This window comes from Camellia sinensis, chromosome 14 (assembly GCF_055761805.1).
Source record: "Camellia sinensis isolate YWXY chromosome 14, ASM5576180v1, whole genome shotgun sequence".
Taxonomy (NCBI): domain Eukaryota; kingdom Viridiplantae; phylum Streptophyta; class Magnoliopsida; order Ericales; family Theaceae; genus Camellia; species Camellia sinensis.
In genome coordinates this window covers 93,326,867-93,337,426 of record NC_138974.1, presented here as the reverse complement: position 1 = coordinate 93,337,426, position 10,560 = coordinate 93,326,867, and the positions used below count along the sequence as shown (strand labels likewise).

The window sequence follows — 10,560 nt, the reverse complement described above, 5'->3', positions numbered from 1 at the left end:
AAAATGTTTTTATTCTTCAACTTTTGTTTTTAGTTACGAAATATCTTAGCCGCCAAATGTTGAATTTTCTTATGGTTACAAAACTTTTAATCGCCAAATGTTTGATTTTCTTTTAACTACAAAACTTTTAGTCGCCAAATGTTTAATTTTCTTTTGGCTACAAAACGTTTAGTCACCAAATGTTTGATTTTTTATTTTTATTTTTATTTATTTTTGCTACAAAACGTTTAATCGCAAAAAACATGATATTATGTTTTATTGCAAATATTATAATTTCTCCATAACCTATCTGTATTCCATGCAACCTGTAATACGTATATAAATAAAATGATACATAAACTATCAATCATTCCACAATCTGCATCCGTATATAAAAAATAAATAACTTTAACTGTCAAAGTACATACAAACCAACTATTGTCCAAACTAAAATAATAATTACATACAAAATATAGAATCATACAAAAAGCAAAGCCCTCCATATACAAAAATTACATTTACTACCATGTGAAATAACCATTTGGTATGGTACAAATTACCATCATAATCTGTACAACGACAAAAGGTGATGTATGTACCAAGACAAAAGTACATCTATGTATCACGACAAAAAATCATATATATGTACGGCGACAAAAGGTGATTTATGTACCATGCCAGTAATCATCTATTGGCTGCCAAAAGTTTTCTGTATCAAGAATAGTTAACTGCGCAAAAGCTGGGGATGACAAAAGTATTATATTGCTTCTATACAAAAGTACAATTTCTTCTCCATACACCAAAATATTACTCTGAAAGTCTACGCAACAAAATCATCTACAAAAAAACAAAAAAACATTAGAATTGGACCAAAAAATGACCAACTTCATGAACGAACTTGGCAACAAGTGACAAATAACATATTAAAGAAATAACCTTCCATGATGAATCAATTATCAGTCTTTCTAAAGTCCTTTGTTATAAGGAACATTATTAAATGCAGAACAATCATTACTAAATCTGTCATTACTAACATAAAGCTAATGTAACAATCTTCTATTTGTATGCAACATGTATCCAAATTCTATGGCTAAACCAATATCAAAGCCCAATGTGAATAGAAAATATTCTTTTTACCAACTTCCTCATTAATTGTTTGCAAAAGGCACTTGAATCATTAGATTGGCTATAAAACTATCTCTACTTATTAATGTCTGTCAGTGCCATTTCATTCAGGATATTAGAAATGTGAGAAAAATAATAATAAAAATAAAGTTTAATCACAAAAGGAAATATGTAGAAATGTATGTTGAGACACCTATAAATGGTTCATCAAAGAAAGAATACTCGATATCTCATGAAGCACATGGCGTCAGAAACACTATTCACAGTTTGATACTTGTATGAAAGCTTAAATATAATATAACACACTTGTGTACGTTCAAGAAATTAATATAATATAACAAGGCGTAAATTGAGTTAATATTGGTTTCTGAATATTTTTCCCATAATTTTCCATTACTATAAATCTCCAATTCATTCTGTCAGTTGTCACAAGTCCTATTTGTCATGGGGAAGCTGCCCGTGAGAGTCATACGGAAGTTCGGGGGCTATTTTGAATTTTCGCATCCGGAACGCCTTTTTTCGAGTAAGTTTTGGGCATATTCGGCTCTAACTCCCAACCTACGGATCCGAATAACATTCCGTCAGTTGTCACAAGTCATATTTGTCATGGGGAAGCTGTCCGTGTCAGCCACACGGTCGTTTAAGGGCCGTTTTGAATTATCGCCCCAAAACGCCCTTTTTCGAGTAAGTTTTGGGCGTATTCGGCTCTAAATCCCATCCTACGGGTCCGGATTACATTCCGTCAATTGTCACAAGTCCTATTTGGCATGGGGAAGCTGTTTGTGTTCAAGGGCTGTTTTGAATTTTCGCCCCCAAAACGCCATTTTTCGACTAAGATTTAGGCGTATTCGGCTCTAAATTCCAACCTACGAGTCCGAATTACATTCTGTTAGTTGTCAAAAGTCATATTTGTCATGGAGAAGCTATTCGTGTCAGCCACACAGTCGTTCAATGGCTGTTTTCAATTTTCACCCCCGAAACGCCCTTTTCAAGTAAGTTTTGGGCGTATTCGGCTCTAACTCCTAACGTACGGGTCCGAATTACATTCCGTCAGTTGTCACAAGTCCTATTTGTCATGGGGAAGCTGCCCGTGAGAGTCACACAGCGATTCGGGGGCTGTTTTGAATTTTCTCCCCGAAATGCCCTTTTACGAGTAAGGTTTGGGCGTATTTGGCTCTAACTCCCAACCTACGGGTCCGAATTACATTTCGTCAGTTGTCATAAGTCCTATTTGTCATGGGAAACCTGTTTGTGTGAGTCACACGGTGGTTTGGGGGCTGATTTAAATTTTCGCCCCCCAGAACGCTCTTTTTCGACTAAGTTTAGTGCGTTTTTGACTCTAACTCCCCACCTACGGGTTCGAATTACGTTCCGTCAGTTATCACAGGTCCTATTTGTCATGGGAAAACTGTCCATATGAGTCAAAAGGTGGTTCGGGGGCTGTTTTGCATTTTCGCCCCCTTAACGCCCTTTTTCGATTACGCTTAAGCCGTTTTTGGCTCTAACTCCCAACCTACACGTGCTAACAACATTCCATTTATTGTCACAGGTCCTATTTGTCGTAAGGAAGCTGGTTGTGACGTTCGTACGGTGGTTCGGGGGCTGTTTTGAATTTTCGCCCCCCCTTAACGCCCTTTTTTGGTTAAGTTTAAGGCGTTTTCGGCTCTAACTCTCAACCTACACGTGCTAATGACATTCCGTCTATTGTCACAGGTCCTATTTGACGTGAGAAAACTGGTTGTGACGTCCGTATAGTGATTCAAGGGCTGTTTTGCATTTTTGCCCCCTTAACGCCCTTTTTTGGTTAAGTTTAAGCCGTTTTTGACTCTAACTCCCAACCTACACATGCTAACGACATTTCGTCTGTTGTCACAGGTCCTATTTGTCGTGAGAAAGCTGGTTGCGACATCCATACGGTGGTCCAGGGGCTGTTTTGCACTTTTGCCCCCTTAACGCCATTTTTCGGTTAAGTTTAAGCCGTTTTCGACTCTAACTCCCAACTTACACGTGCTAACGACATTCTATCTATTGTCACAGGTCCTATTTGACGTGAGGAAGCTGGTTGTGATGTTCGTACAGTGGTCCAGGGGGCTGTTTTGCATTTTCGCCCCCTTAACGCCCTTTTTTGGTTAAGTTTAAGCCGTTTTCGGCTCTAACTCTCAGTCTACACGTGCTAATGACATTCCGTCTGTTGTCATAGGTCCTATTTGTCGTGAGGAAGTTGGTTTTGACGTCCATACGGTGGTCCTAGGGCTATGTTGCATTTTTGCCCCCTTAACGCCATTTTTTGGTTAAGTTTAAGCCGTTTTCGACTCTAACTCCCAACCTACACGTGCTAACGACATTTCGTTTGTTGTCACAGGACCTATTTGACGTGAGGAAGCTGGTTGTGATGTTCGTACGGTGGTCCGGGGGCTGTTTTGCATTTTCACCCCCCCTTAACGCCCTTTTTCGGTTAAGTTTAAGTCGTTTTCGGCTCTAACTCCCAGCCTACATGTGCTAACGACATTCTGTCTGTTGTCACAGGTCCTATTTGACATGAGGAAACTGGTTGTGACGTTCGTACGGTGGTTCGGGGGTTGTTTTGCATTTTCGCCTCCTTAGATACAGCAAAAATTTTATACTTACATATTTACAATTATCATACCTATCAATATACATCTAGAGAATGGAAAAGTTGTGAGCATAAAAAGATCATGAAGCACAGCCCGGTCTTTAGTTATTAAATAATCCAACTTAGAACCAGGATTCTCATCTAACAGAATTGTTTTAAGCAAAGAATCCAAATGTGGATTTTCAATAACCTCTTCAATATGAACTCACACAAGAGCTTTGAAAATTATGAATGAAGTTAAAATGAAGAAACCATGTGATGTTTTGCTTTTTGTCAGCTAGTTAGTACTTTGTTGAGTCAATGTAACTGTTTTTGTTCTTAAATGGTCACCTGAAATTCTTCTACATATATGCAAGACTTTTTGGTAGCAATTAAAGTAAGAACTATGTCATCACTAATCAATGCAAATTTCAAGAGATATTGGCATCAAATTAGAACATAGTGATAAAAGAATGACCATGAAAATAGGAAAAAAAAAAGTATAATTCCCTTGTTATTTTTTTTTTATGTAAACAGAAAATAAAAAACTCACAACATTATCAAACGACTCCTAAATAATGTCCTCCGCCATGGCACCATCTACCATATATTTATGCATACATACTTATATTTTATTAGTTAATTGGTACAAGTGGAAAAATTGTTTTTCCTGCAGAAAATGGGAGTATCAAAGGAAGCATGACGGGTATCAGCATAGGGACAGCAACGAAAGCCGGGACAGTAACTTCTACACAGAAGATCTGGAGAAGCATGCAAGCTCTCGGAGCTATTGCCTTTGCGTATTCATATTCTATCATCCTCTTAGAAATACAGGTACAAACCTTGAAACTCGTTTCATCCCTCTAACATTGGGTAAGAATCATAGTGTTTCTCATATAGATTTACTGATAAATTTCATTGCATCTTCAGGATACTGTAAAATCTCCCCCAGTAGAGTATAAGACCATGAAGAAGGCAACTTCATTGAGCATCAGTGTAATGACAGTGTTCTATTTACTCTGTGGATGCATGGGTTATGCTGCATTTGGGGATAGTACTCCGGGAAATCTTCTAACTGGTTTTGGATTCTACAACCCCTATTGGCTACTTGACATAGCCAACATTGCAATTGTTGTACATCTTGTTGGAGCATACCAGGTACAAGCTCATTAAATAATTCCCGATTACCATACTAATCCCAAATCCAGATTTATTTATCTAAGTAATATGTGTCGCATGACCGGTGTAAATGTAAAAACAACAATACTAGGTGCACAGAAACATAACATAGAAAATGCACAGAAAGCACAGTGTAGTTGGGATTTTTTTGTATGATGAATTTCTACCACATAGTACCTTTATGTGTTATTTTTTCTGTGCATTTAGCATTTCTGATTGTCAAACGGGGAAATGCAAGTTTATTGCCAGCCCTTATTTGCGTTCGTGGAAAAATGGAGCGCACAAAAGTGGCCTAAAAGGGATTTTATAACAGCAGAATATGACATGCCTATTCCTTTCTGTGGCATTAATCGCTAATTAATAGATAGTGCCAATAAAAATTTGGTAAATGAAATTTATTCTTTTATCACCTATTTATCCTTATGATTTATATTATTGACTAAATATTTTTGTTTGTTTTTTATTTCTTGTATTGACACTTTTTGTAGATTATGAATTATGTCACATGACTCACATTGTGCCAACTTACTATTTATAAATAATTAATTCACTACATACACTAGTAGAGCAAGGATCCTCATAAAGTGGGCAAAACAGTTTGTCAAGATTTGGCATAAAGTGGGTGAGGTGTGTAAAACAATTAGAAACAGATCACATGGAGTGGTTGGTATCATCCCTTGCACCAAATTCATTCAATTTCTATTGCATCAACCATTCATCTCATCAAAAATTTGTGTGAAGGAATCCAAGATATGCATTTCTATAGCAGGTTTTTTTTAACCGTTTTATATTACCAGAATATATGACAAGATATTATTTATTTTTATTATTTTATGATAATTATTTTCAAGCAAAGAACCAATTATGAATGTCAACATAAACATTGACACAATACGAGAATTCAAAAGAGGTGAAACTGTTTGGTTTGGTAAGTGTTGATGCAATCACAGTTTGTTTTCAAAAGTTTTAAGGTTCTCTTTGGTTCTTAAATTTTTAAAACAATGGAGAGCAGTTTTGGTTCTTGACTCACCTTAAAATCGAATCAAATCAATCTGTGAACATCCTATGATAACTGATGGCTTTCGTCAATGTTAAATTACAATTTATTGGGGTTTCGAAGGATGCCTATAAATAGGCCTTTATGTAACGAACTTATCGGACTTGGCTTGGATTTTGAAGAATTTAACAACAAACAAATAAGTAAATAGTGAGCCTGTTCCAATTTCATTTCAACATTTTGTCAAACACATGGCGAGCAAGAGGGTGGAAAACAACAACAATAAAAATCATAGACCAAACAACATCAACAAATAAACTACCAACAACAACAATAGCAACATCATCACACACAAACTAATTGATTAGAAGAAAATTAGAATTGAATGGAAGTATGATTAAGAATCATTATGTAGGATAATAGAAGAATGAATTGGATTTAACAGGGTGTGCTCCAATGGTTGAGAGAGAGAGAGAGAGGGAGGAAGGGGAAGAAGAAGGGGAAATACCAGGGTGTGCTCCAATGGTTGCTGCGAACGTGGAATAGAGAGAAAAAACGTTGCTCTTGTGAGAAATAGATAGAAGAGAAGCTCCAGCCCTCTGATTTATAACCCAAAAAAAAAAAAAAAAAACACAAAACAAAACAAAAACAAATCCTTTGTTATAAAACCCTAGAAATTGGGTGAAGATATATATATATACATATATATATATATATAGAGAGAGAGAGAGAAAGAGAGAGAGAGAGGCCGGAAATACCTGGTGTGAGCTGGAGGAGGCACAAATCAAAGTAGTTACTGTTGTCCGTCGCTGGTGGGGAGGTGGGTTGTCCCGTCGCCGGTGAGGAGGTGGGTGCTCGTGTGCGACAGTGGTGTGCGGTGGCTGGTAGGAGGGTCGCCTGCGATGGAGTGAGAGAAAGAGAGAGAGACAGACAAGAGCGATGATGATGAGAGTGAAATGGGAGAGGACTGAGGATAGTCGGCCTTGTTTGGCATGAGCCAAAAAGTTAAAAATCACCATTCTATTTAAGTCATATTATTTTATTTACTTCATTTAAATCACATCATATTTTTAATATATTACTTTAAATTCAATTCATATTTAATTCATATTTCATAAAAAGTCAAAAAGTACACTTATTTAGGTCATCCCAAACCACCCTTTAAGATACAAAATTTGATCAATGCCGACTAAAATACAATTTAGTAGCCAAAACCAGCGACTAAATATTATTTTAGTCGCTAAAAGTAGTAATTTGGCGGCTAAACATTTTGGTTGTCAATTAATTTTATAAATCCTTTCAAAATTCGAAATTTTTCCTCCAAATATTTTAATCCTTTGGCGACTAAAATATTTTTTGATCACTAAAAATAAATTATTGGCGACCAAATTTTTGGTCGCCAAAAGTCTGAAAGTAATATTTTGCTTTCCATTTGGGGACTAACAAATTTTAGTAGCCAAAACTATCTATACAACGACTAAAATATTTTTTAGTCGCTAATTGTGACATTTTTAGCGACTAAATTTTTTTTAGTCACCAATAATCAATATTTCTCGATTAAAAAAAATTAGTAGCTAAATATTATACATTTGCCGACTAAAAAAAATTTAGCTGCCAATTCCACAAGTTTTGGCGACTAAATTTTTTTTAGTCGCCAAAAGTGCATTTTGTTGTAGTGTAAGTCCTTGGTTGAGGCATATCACCAGCACCTGAAAATGGTTTTCCCAAATGGGGTAAGCCAAAACTCAGTAGAAATAATCTAACACAATATATGAATCTTAATAAAGATATAAGTGTACTATGCACATACAATGCCCGTGATAACATCATTTATAACTCTTTTACAAAATCATACTATGTCAAACTTACATCTCGATCCATTTCATCTCCATTCATGAGTCATTTCCATTTTATTCAAACCACTAAACTGTGGATGCAACTCAGTGGGTCTCTAATCAATACAACCATCACGCAAACACTTTCATTTGTTATTTTACAGATATTTCGTCTGTGGGAATTGGCACCCATGTATACTCGTGGTTTTCGAGACTTTTACCTTCGACACCCCGGCCAACTTAATTTGATGGAGTACATCCTCTTTGTTCTTCCAAACATGGAGTACATCCCCTTTTTCCTCCAAAACATCATACATTTATAATATATTAAAGATGTGACAACGTTCAATGCAAATGGATGAGAAATTAATTTCAATTCACCTAATTCTCATGCAATTTTTACAATAATCATAGCTATCCTCCACCGATAGCCCAAAATAGATATTTCTAAACATATATACATCTCCAGGACATGTAAATTATTCAAATTTCACAAGTAAGTGATAATACATATCCAAATTCACCATTTATATAAACATCTATCCAATTTCACATCTTTAATACCAATTTCATTTATTTATACAAAATAAATGTTTGAGACATTTTAGGGCAAACTCCCATTCCTTTCAAAATCCAACCTAAGTATCAAAATCAACAATTTCATTACAACACAACCTCATATTCACTCCTATAACCATTTCCAACACATCCATTTGTAAATTTCTCTTTTGATTTTAATCCAAAACCATAAGTTTGTTCAAAACCTCCCAAAATCACAATATTCTTTATACAATACAAATAGCTAAGTTAAAAACCATAAAAGAGTGTAGAAAATACCTACCTCAAAGCCAGAAGATGAGAAAAACAAGGAAGAAACTCGAAGGATGTAACGCCCTAAATTTCTAACCCAAATGATAATACAACAATCATGACTCTTTCAAGGAAAACCGAATATAAATCTTTAAACTTACATTACATAATACAATAGTTCTTCATGCAACAATACATTAATCCAACAACAAGTAAATAAACAAATAAATACCCCCAAGGGTTTACAAGTTTCCAAGACTTGAACCTGATTACACAAAACGGTTATTCAAACCCACACACATACAGCCTTTGGCTTACATACAAAGTCATAGCAAAATGAGAGTCTCGTACTCTCAACACACATTTCCTCGCCTTTAGTTAGATGGCATCATTGCATCTTTTCCTGCACAAAAATCCCATAGGGTGAGCATAAAGTCTAGTAGAAAATTCTTAACAAAGTATATACATTTTATACAAGTCTCAAGAGATGAAATGCACATGCCATGTTATGCCCTTTTTAAAGATAAATCACATTTTCATCTTTTGAAAACTATTATGCTCAATGATGTCATGCAATTTCAATTATTCAAAACTTAACAATTTATTTCAAGGGCAGTAAATACGACTCTGGTAATCCCTAGGTCAGTGTCTGCAAGTAGACTATACAAGTACTACCAAATTGTCATTTTTACCGGTATTAACCGGAAAGCTCGGCACCTATCTGCGTGGGTTTTCGGTCTTTCACCCTGGACTCTCAGGCCAACTTATTTAATATCATCTACACCACTTATCAAGACTTACCAACGTATTTACCCCAAAACCATTTCATGAAAACTTGTTTCTCAATATTCTTTTCTCAATGCAAGTTTTCAAATCAACTTTCAAAGTTTAATGTAATCAAATAAATTGTTATGCCAATAACACAAGATGAATATAAATACTTTTATTCCAATTCGTCATCCAAAGAATAACACAATTCCCTATTCTCAAGTATCCTCAACAATTAGTTATTTCAAGATTATTTCAACGTTTTGAACAATAATTTTCAAAATGAACAACAATTCTCATATTCCCTGAAATTCATCATTTATATAAATATAAATAAGAAATTTTTCAAACATCCATTTATTTTGACACACAAAATAAATATAACAATATCATTCATGAATTTTTAGTCTCTTTTAAAAAAATCCCCAAATTCTAGGTTTTCTCATCAAAACTATACAACTCAAATCTTTTGAAAGAAAACTTTCCAAAATCATCTTTTCTTCAATCAACGAAGATCAAAACCCATAAGATCATTTTAAAAGGACAAGAGACAAACCCACTTTCAAAATCGCTCAACTTCTTGAATCAACAATCAATTTTCAAAGTTATCGAAAGATGATTTCAAAAATCATATAGATCTTGCAAATATATATATATATATATATATATATATATATATAATTATAAGAAAATCCCTACCTCAAGTTTTGAAGAAGAAATGAAATAAAACCCCCAAAATCAACGATATCAAAACTCGATTTTCACCGCACACAACGAAGCTCTCGAGATGGTTTTGGCTTCAGGGGTCGACACCATCCTTGGTGGTGTCGACATTGCCTCCTTCCTTTGTCTTGTTTTGCTCCTATGGTCGATACTAGCCTTAGTGGTGTCAGCACCATCTTGTTGTTGTGTTCTTGGATAACTACTGGAATTTAGGGTCGTCACCAGTCTTTGGAGGTGTCGACACTTGTCTTTTGTTGTTGGCCCCTGGGGTCGACACCAGTCTTTGAGGTGTCGACCCTTGTCTGCTGCTGAAACTGGAATTAGCTACTGAAATTTGGTGTCGACACCTTTGGTCCAAGGGTTGGCACCCTGTCTACTGCCAACATTGGCGTTTTTTCCATTTCCTCCTGAGGGTTGACACCTCTGGTCCGAGGGTCGACCCTTGTGTTCTTTTTTCAGATTTTATTTCAATTTTGGGCCTTACTTTTTGGGGGTTTGACTTATTCTTTTGGGTTGACTTTGGGACTTTGTTTCACTTCAACCTAGTACTA

General features: G+C 35.5%; 1 long non-coding RNA gene across 1 annotated transcript; it reads right to left on the bottom strand.

Moving 5' to 3' along the window:
• Window positions 1-349: 349 nt before the first annotated feature.
• LOC114287320 (uncharacterized) lies at window positions 350-6,872 on the bottom strand. The gene is made up of 3 exons (XR_003637864.2): window positions 6,632-6,872; window positions 6,382-6,472; window positions 350-816 (listed from the first exon to the last, which is right to left on the bottom strand). It is a non-coding gene; the product is annotated as an uncharacterized LOC114287320 (long non-coding RNA).
• Window positions 6,873-10,560: the final 3,688 nt, after the last annotated feature.